The sequence below is a fragment of the Quercus robur genome, chromosome 3 (genome assembly GCF_932294415.1).
Source record: "Quercus robur chromosome 3, dhQueRobu3.1, whole genome shotgun sequence".
Classification (NCBI taxonomy): domain Eukaryota; kingdom Viridiplantae; phylum Streptophyta; class Magnoliopsida; order Fagales; family Fagaceae; genus Quercus; species Quercus robur.
Genome location: NC_065536.1, coordinates 59,551,978 through 59,562,542, shown reverse-complemented (window position 1 = coordinate 59,562,542; position 10,565 = coordinate 59,551,978).

The following is a 10,565-nucleotide window of genomic DNA, read 5'->3' as shown; positions in this document are numbered from 1 at the left end:
ACATGAGAACTATTGGGGATTTAGGGTTAGACATAATTTGATTTGGGGAGGAGAAGAGGCTAGCATGTGAGAGAGAGCTTTTGTTTTTAATTGATTGGAAAGAGGGTGTTTTTGTCTTTAAACTATGTGCCACCAAAGTAAAAATCACATGCAAGTCATGTGCTACAAATTTCCATCTAATTTAACAGTAAAACTAACTTTGGGATGCAAAGTGTAACAAAGGTTAGAGTTTAGGGTGCAAAGTGTGCAATCGAATATTTTAAGGTGCAAAATGTAATCTAGGGTATAGTTTAGGGTGGTAAAGTGTAATTTTCCCTTAAATAAATGGACGCTTCACCAGTATGGAATGGGTCACCCGCCCTTGCTCCTACCCTGCTTCTCCCACAAGTATCCACCCTTGAACTAATTTCTTCCTGAGAAAAAGAGATAATAATTGTTTACTAAAAACTACTCCATCTCATGGTAGATTTTATACTAAAGCTCATCAATTCTCAAACATTGTTCTGGGCCTACAAAGCTTTTAATAGCTACAATATCAATGAAAATAACAAGCCCAACGTCACATATCTCACTTCTTTTTTAGAGAGTAAGGTAAAAGAAAAACTTCAATAAATTTCAAAAATCTTTCATAGCTCAGAAACCCAAAGAATTGTAAATATGGTGTGAAGATTAGACAAGATAATAAACCTCAACAAACTACTGGTTTGTTTGAATGGAGGGGAGTAGAAGGGAGAGTAGAGGGGAGTAGAGTAAAGTTGGCTAAAAATAAACTAATTTTGTGTTAAATCTACTCTACTTCTCCTCTCTGTCCCTCAATCCAAACGGACCATACAAGTCTTTCAACACATGGCAACAATATTGTTATTTTGCTCTAAAATGGCAACAATATTATTTTAATTTAAATTAAAATAATACTGTTTCTCACAACAACAACAACAATAATAATAAAAGTAATTCTAGACATAATAATTTTCACATATTTAAGTTGATAAATTTTTATTAGTTTTCATTTAGACCAACCATTTACATTACTTTATCATATATCTAGATTCCATACAATACCCTAGGTAAAAGAGTAACTTTTTTAGTATTTTAATTTTATACCTTCTCTAATAAAAAAGATTGACAAGCATTTTGGATTTTATAGTCTTTTAATTTCCTCATTTTGACATTTATCTGTTTTGGAATTTGATTCTCAACGATTTGTATGCTAACAGGCTTTGTTCTGAGACATCTGATGTTGCTCTGATTTGAGCTCCTTCAATTCTATTTGTTTATTACAAAATAATAATAAATAAATAAATAAAAGACAACTGGGATGAATGCGTCCATCGAAACTGGAAATTAGTAAATTTGATTTTTGTTTTTGAGTTATTTGTCAAGAAAGTGCCAAAAAAAAAAAAGGAAAAAGAAAATTATGATTTGATGGTAAAGCCCAAATTAGTTACAAATTAAAAATAATATAAATCAAATGGACAGTGACTCTAAAATTATATGATATAAATTATGTTAGAAATTTCATATGCCTAAAGACCATTGCGCGAAACTAAGGGGTTGTTTGGATTTGATTATTCCATAGTTCATAACTTTTTTTCGTAACACATAACTTAGAAATAGTGGGATCCATAGTTGAGATGTTGATTTGAATTTTATTTCCAGTTTTTATTTTCATCACTCAATTTTTTAATTTTTGAGTGATGAGTTATAAAAATTGAAAACACATTTGAGATGTTTTCAATTTTCATAATTTTGTTTTTAATGGTATTTTTGTAATTAAAACTAGGTATCAATTTTCATAATTTTGTTTTTAATGGTATTTTTGTAATTAAAACTAGGTATTGGTCCCATGCTCAGAGAAATACACGTGAGGTGCTGCTTTTCGTGCGGTGCTGCTTTTGATGATTCCCCAACGGCTCTGATCTCAATTCACTACTTTCACTCCCAAACACAGAAGTCCCCTCTCTACACTGTTCAATACCACCAATTTCCATTAAAGCGCATCATTCATAAACAAATACTTTTGGTCTTCACTGCAGTTCTTTCTTTCTTTCTTTCTTCTTCTTCTTCTTCTTCTTCTTCTTTTTTTTTTTTTTTTTTTTTTCATCATAGAACAAACATGAATGGGTTTCAAAATACCTATTCCTTGAACAAACATAAATGGGTTTCAAAATACCCATTACTTGTTTAGATTTCTTTATTGTACTTCTCAAAACCCATTCCTTTGAAGAAACGTGACCCATCCAACGAACAACCCACAAATGGGTCTTAGTCTCAGTCTCAGACCGATGCGTCATCGGAGGGCTTGCCTGGGCCACCGATGCTTCGTCGAAGGTCCGTTGGTCGTCAATCAGAGATTTCGGATTTGACTCGATCCGGCTTTGTCGTCGATCCAAAAGGAAAAAAAAAAAGGATCTATGAAATGATTGTGTTTGTGTTTGTGTTTGTCGTCGATCCGGCTTTGTTGGGTTTGTGCTTTGTTGGGGTCTTTTTCGTCCATGGAGATGGCGTTGTGCCCGAGCTTATGCTTCTGAGACCACCGCGTCGACCTCGACCTGTGCGGCGTCTTCCCTTGGTGGCAATGGTGGCGAGGCACCACGCCGATGCGGCGTCTTCCCTTGGTGAGGATTGGAGAGTATGAATGGGGTTTTGGCGTCTTTGGGTTTGGGAGAGTAACAGGGCATAAGGGAAAAGGAAATGAAAAGTGGGTGATATGGAATGATGAAATGATGCGAGGCGGGTAGGCTAACAGGATTGTCTGACAAGTATGGGTTCACAAAAAGTAGAAAAAATTAAGGATTGTCTGACAAGTATGGGTTCACAAAATGTAGAAAAAATTAAGTGATGAGAAACGGCCGTACACGGGTGAGGTATAGAAAATTGGAGTATAGAAAATGGGTCGGATATAGAAAATTAAGTGATCAGTGATGCTTGATGAGTGATGAAAATGAAGTGAGGAATGATGAATGATAAAAAAAAAAAAAAAAAAAACCCTAAGTTACTGTAGATCATTATCCCACCAGACAATGGGCCGACAAGCAATAAAAAAAGGAAAAAGAAAAAGAAAAAAGAAGTCGATATATATATATATATATATATATATATATATATATATATATTCAGAATTGGGTAGATGACATTAACAGTGACATTGGTCGAATAGAGCAATAATAATAAAAAATAATAATAGAACAACCATGATATGAACCATGTTAAAGAAGTGAAAAGAAAAAGGTTTAAAAAAAAAAAAAATTACCAAAACTCCTTTAGGATTTAGGAGCCAACCATGGGAAAATCATCTTCATTTTAGTGGGAGCACCATTTTTTTTATGCGTGGTAGCACCTTTTGTTTTTTTTGCTTTTTTTTTTTTTATTTTTTGAATGGTACCGAAGAGAATGAATAGAGAGTCACGATGGTGTAATTTGTAATTCTTTCTATATACTATCCTCTAAGCACACGTATAAGCGCATGCTTAGAGGCTTTTCTATTTTTCTGGTAAAAGTTAATAATTTATATTCATTATAATTTGAGATTATTACATTTTTCAAATTGAATTAAACCTGAAAAGGAAAGGTATAAGTTGTAACCGTGAAAAGCATTCAGGTTTGACAAGAGGAGTTAGCTGAAAAGACTTTGGGTGTGGGCTAGAATTTAAAGTAGAGATAGGGCTCCATGTAACAGAAGGAAAGGGAATAGTATAAGTTGTAACTGTGAAAAGGAATCAGGTTTGACAAAAAGAGTTAGCTGAAAAGGCTTTAGATGTGGGCTTAGGCTTTATAGTGGATTTAAATGTATAAGAAGTGGACTTTAAAGTAGAGATAGGGTTGGAAATTGAATTAAAAATTGGCAAAAACTAGTTTCAAATTAAATTAAAAATTCCGAAAAGATGATGAGAATGACATGGCTGCTGACGTGGCTTAATGTGAGCGTAGAAATATTAAATGCTACATTTTAGCTTTTAGTAATAATATATAGATAGATATAGATGAAGTAGTATTTTCCTATAAAAAAATAAATAAAAAAAACTTCCCACTAGCATAGCCTCCTACTTCTAACCAAATTCAATAACTACATCTTACATCCCTCCCCCACCGTCCTTCCTGCCCGCCGTTTTGCTTCTTCCAGCATCTTTAAAAAAAAAAATTAAAAAATGGTTCTTGGAGCGTGTTCAAATTACTGTTCTTACTCTTACGCCTGGATTTATTCTCTCAAAAGGTATGCAATATATTATTTACTACTACGGAGTCTCAATTCATTGTTGTATAACAACAAAAGAACTATAATAATTTTTTAGCAATGAGAATTACCGTTGCTTCATCATAAGAAGATTTGCGACTTCAATTAGTCCATCATAACCCAGCTTCTATGAATCCCATCCAAATTTCTGTTTTTGAACCATTTAAAAACCATAATATGGTAAAGAACACAACTAAACATCCAACCCCATGTACGGTTGCTAAGAATTATAAATTTCTAAGAATTTAGCTCATAAGAATTAAAATTTCTGAGACCTAATTTCTAAGTTCTTCAGATATTTAAAATTTGAATTTCTATATCTATTTTTGTGTATGGCCATTGTTATACTTAAAAAAAAAAATAATAATAATAATAATTAATGGTTTATGTATGCTATATTACCCATTAAAAAAAATAAGTGGCGACAAAACCCAATTTTATGACTGTCTATATTTTATTTGTTTATGGTTTTTCATTTTTTTTTAAATGGTTTATGTATTCTATATTGCTATGTATTAGAATTGTGTCTTTTGATAAAAGGGGGAAAATTGCCATGGATTAATGTGGCAATGGAGTTATTTTAACGTGGCTTCATTTGCCTCTTGCAATTACATAACAGGTTAGTTGCAAATGTTGCTGTAAAACAATTGGAAGGAAGGCTCAAGAAAAGATGTTGAATCATAAATTTCTTTATCATACACTGTCATATATATGGGTGGATGGAATTTTTAGAATACATTTTTTTCATTCAAATATTATTTACTTTATGAGTTCGTTACATATTGTAGTAATGTCAATGGACAAAAGCATTAGTTTTGAATGTGACAAAACAAGTGATAGAAAAATACCCTTTAAAAAGAATAGAAGGTTGAGTACACACATAGTGCGCAGTTATAGTACCTCCCAATTTGAAAAATCTTCTACAAATTCTAATTCTAATATATTAAGGTTTAAAAAATTAATCTATTTGATAAGGGGAATTTTTTGACAAAATAAAAGTTGTTGTTGATCTCCAAAGACCCGTCAGCTCTATTATGCATATTGGCGACTTCACACAAGATGAAGCCATCAGTCTCTAAGCTGAAGACTTCACACAAGATGAAGCCGTCAGTCTTTAAACTGAAGACTTCACAAAAGATGAAGCCATTAGTCTCTAAGCTGAAGACTTCACGCAAGATGAAGCCGTCAGTCTCTAAGCTGAAGATTTCACAAAAGATGAAGCCATCAGTCTCTAAACTGAAGACTTCATGCAAGATGAAGCCATCAGTCTCCAAGCTGAAGGCTTCACGAAAGATGAAGCCACTAAGATGAAGACTTCACGAAAGATGAAGCCACTAAGGTGAAGACTTCACAAAAGATGAAGCCGTCAGTCTCTAAGCTGAAGACTTCACGCAAGATGAAGCCGTCAGTCTCTAAGTTGAAGACTTCACGAAAGATGAAGCCGTCAGTCTCTAAGCTGAAGATTTCATGAAAGATAAAGCCGTCAGTCTCTAAGATGAAGACTTCACGAAAGATGAAGCTGTCAGTCTCTAAGCTGAAGACTTCACGCAAGATGAAGCTGAAGATGAAGCCGTCAGTCTCTAAGCTGAAGACTTTACGCAAGATGAAGCCGTTAGTCTCTAAGCTGAAGATTGAAGCCGTCAGTCTCTAAGCTAACGACTTCACACAAGATGAAGTTGTCAATCTCTAAACTGACGACTTCACACAAGATGAAGTTGTTAAGTTGACGACTTCATCTTCTGACCTGTTGGCATCTCCGCCTAGATGGGGAGAAAGCTGAAGGCAGGAAAGGATCCCATGAGATATGTGTATTAATGAGTGATAAGGATAAATTTACAATATTAGAATTGAAAGTTTTTGCGGAAGCAATATAAAACAAAAATCATATTTTCATTTAAAGATCGTTGTACCACACAACCATGGATTCTAAATAGAACAAAATTGCGTACCTCTCTTAGCAACCCAAGCGTGTTGCCTCCCAAGGTATTCACGTCTCTCTCTCTATTTCTTTTGAGTTTTCAGAAGACTGCAGTATCACACAGTAGTTCTGATGGCCAACCACTAAATATGATATTATAAAATCTTATTTTATAGTAGACTTCTAAAACCCTAGAGAGAGATTGGACGTGGGATCCTTAGGGATCCTAATCTTTAGCCGTAGGATTTTTTATCAATAACTTTTTGAACGTTATTGACTTATCTTGAAACTCTTTCCAAAATTATTTCTTAATTTTCTCAATCATATCAAGAAAATATCTGAACTTCTACATATTGCAATAATGTCCATCAACACATTGCAATTGACCCCTGAAGATTAGAGAATTACAAATGAGGTCCCATTTCATACAATTTTATATCTATGTCCTTCCACCATACTATATTCCCACAAGCCACTAGGACTGGATAAATATCATTGTCATGTCTCTAGCTTATGTGACCCTTAATTTCTTGATTTCATAATTTCTATTGGACTCCAAAATATTTATAAAAACTCTTTAAATATATATATATATATATATATATATACAATATTATATATATGAAAAAACATTGTCAAAGTTATGTGCATAATAAATAAATATACACAAACCCCTCATGTTTGAGGACAATAGAAAAATTGCGATAGAACAACCTTTTAAATAACAATGATCACTCCATAAGTTGTTCTTGATCGGATCCAATTCAGTGTATGTACTTGTTACATTACACCCACTTGTTTGCTTAAAGTCACTACTTCAATGATGGAGTAAATCATCCTATCATATAGCAGCACAACAAGTGTAGGCTTCAATGGTAATATTCAATTAATATCCACAGCCTAGAACAATTTAATAATATATGAAAAATCATTACTCCCTGTCTTTGGTTCCTTAACCATTAACATGATTTTTCCTACAGAGGTGACATCACATGCCACATTTAAACAATGAAATATACCTATAAAAATTATAAATGTGAAAATAGAATTTTATCATCAAATAAAAATGCACAGTATTGTTTTTGAGGGCACATAATTCTAACAATCTCCCACTTGCACTCAAAACCAATCATACATGTATTTAATACCCATTGCTTCCAAATGTTTCTCAAACACTTTTTGAGACAATGCCTTTGTGAGTGGATCTGCAACATTATTGGTAGAGGCAATCTTTGTTATTGCTACATCACCTCTTTGTATAATATCACGTATCAAGTGATATTTACGTGCAATATGTTTTGTCCTTTGATGAGCCCTTGGTTCTACTGCATTTGCAATAGCCCCATTATTGTCACAATAGATAGTAATGGGTGACTCAATAGAAGGAACAACTTCAAGTTCTTGAATGAACTTGCAAATCCACACAGCTTCCTTTGCAGCTTCACTTGCAGCTATATACTCTGCTTCTGTAGTAGAGTCTGCAGTAGTATCTTGCTTGCAACTTCTCCAACTTATTGCTCCCTTGCCAAGAGTGAACACAAATCTAGAAATTGATTTTCTATCATCAATATCAGATTGAAAATCAGAATCTGTATACCCTTGGACAGTCAAATCCTCACCACCAAACACCAAGAAATAATGTTTGGTCCTATTTAAATATTTGAGGATATGTTTCACTGCTGTCCAATGCTCAGAACCTGGATTGGATTGACATCTACTCACAATGCTCATTGCATAACAAATGTCTGGTCTAGTGCAAAGCATTGCATACATGAGACTTCCTACAGCCGAAGCATAAGGACAGTTTCTCATTTTCTCTCTCTCTTCTTGTGTTTTAGGACACATTTGATTAGAGAGATGAATTCCATGTCTAAAAGGTGAAAACCCTTTCTTGGAATCTTGCATGCTAAACCTAGCCAATATCTTGTCAATATAATTGACTTGTGAAAGTCCCAATAACCTTTTCTTTCGGTCTCTAAACAATTTGATTCCGAGTATATAGGACGCTTCACCAAGATCTTTCATTGCAAAGTGACTTGATAACCATATTTTTATAGATGACATTGCTCCTACATCATTGCCAATGAGTAGTATGTCATCTACATAAAGAACTAAAAATGTAATAGTGCTCCCACTAACCTTTTTGTAAACACATGGTTCATCCATATTTTGTGAGAAACCAAACGATTTGATTGCCTCATCAAAACGGATGTTCCAACTATGTGATGCTTGCTTTAGGCCATATATAGATCTCATCAACTTGCACACTTTTGATTCTTGACCATGAGATATGAAACCTTCTGGCTGGTCCATAAAAATTTCTTCTCGAATGTGTCCATTCAAGAAAGCTGTTTTAACATCCATTTGCCATATCTCATAATCAAAATGTGCAGCAATTGACAATAGAATCCTTATGGACTTTAGCATGGCTACTGGTGAAAAAGTTTCCTCATAATCAATTCCAGCCTTTTGATTATACCCTTTTGCCACTAGCCTAGCTTTATAGGTCTCCACCTTACCATTAGGTCCTATCTTCCTTTTGTAGACCCATTTACAACCAATAGGCTTAATACCTTCTGGTTTGTCTACTAAGGTCCAGACCTGGTTGGTATACATTGAGTCCATCTCTGATTCCATGGCCCTTTTCCAATTCTCAACGTCCTTATCAGTCATTGCTTCTTGATAAGTAAAAGGATCATTATCATGCTCCTCTGACTCCATTAGATAAATCTCATTTAACAAAGTGAGTCTAACTGGAGGCCTGATAGTCCTTTTACTACGTCGAGTTTCTTGTATTTTGCTTGGTTCAGTAGGCACTATTACTTGCTCTTCATTATTCTCATTCAACTCAGCCATTGGGTTATCAATTTTTTCATCAAGAGAAACTTTGCTCTACTTTCATTTAAGCTATAATCTTCCTCAAGAAAAATAGCATTCCTGCTCACAAACACTTTTTGCTCACTAGGATTGTAAAAATAGAAACCAGTAGACATCTTGGGATAGCCAACAAATAGACATCCATCACTCCTAAGTCCTAGCTTATCCATATTAGACTTTCTAACATGTGCTGGACAACCCCATATCTTTAAGTGATTTAGACTTGGTTTCTTACCAGTCCATAACTCATATGGGGTATTAGGAACTGATTTGGTAGGGACTCTATTTAATAAATAAACAGCAGTCTCCAAAGCATAACCCCAAAATGAAATTGGCAACTCTGACATGCTCATCATAGAACGAACCATATCTAATAAGGTTCTATTTCTTCTTTCAGCTACACCATTATGTTGAGGTGTGGCAGGGGGAGTCAATTGAGAAATAATCCCATTTTCCTTTAGATATTGCTTAAATTGATCCAAGAGGTATTCTCCTCCTCTATCGGAGTGAAGAACTTTTATGCATTTTCCAGCTTGTTTCTCAACCTCATTACGAAATTCTTTGAACTTTTCAAAGGATTCAGATTTATGTTTCATTAGGTACAAATAGCCATACCTAGAATAATCATCAATGAAAGTAATGAAGTAATAGAAACCACCTCTTGCCATGTGATTCATAGGACCACAAACATCAGTGTGTATTAATCCTAATACATCAGTGGCTCTAGCTCCCTTTCCTGTAAAGGGACTTTTGGTCATTTTCCCTTGTAAGCAAGGCTCACAAATTGGATAAGGCTCTACCTTCAAAAGATTCAATGGCCCATCCCTTACCAATCTATTGATTCGGTCAATATTGATATGACCAAGCCTTAAGTGCCACAAATAGGTAGGATTAACATCTCTTTTTCTTTTAAGAGATAACACACTGGCAGCAATATCATTCTCAACACAATTAATAGAATTATCAATAGAACTCAAAAAATAAAGACCATCTTGTAAAATGCCAGAAGTTACAAATTTATTATTAAACTTAACAACAAGTTTAGAAGTAAAAAGAAATGAATATCCTGAACAACCAAGTTTTGAAACTGAAACTAAATTTCTTCGCACTTCTGGCACATATAAGCAATCTTCTAAAACAAGAGTTCTACTAGAAGATAATTCTAAATAAAAGGTTCCAATGGCAATGGCTGCAACAGTTGCACCAGTCCCCATCTTTAGGATCACCTCCCCTTCATTTAGCCTTCGGGTCTCCTTGAACCCCTGCAACACATTGCAAATGTGTGAGATTGTACCAGAATCTACACACCAAGAATCAAATGGACCATCCATTAAATTTGTTTCAATAACGAGCAAATTAGGCATACCTTCTGCAGGTTTGTCATTCTTCAGAGAAGCCAAATAATGGCGACAGTTTCTCTTCCAATGACCAGGCTTACCACAATGGAAACAATTTCCTTTTGCTTTCTTTTTCTCAGTGTCCTTATTCACTTTGTCACCTTGAGCCTTATTGAATGACTGAGACCCTTTTCTCTTA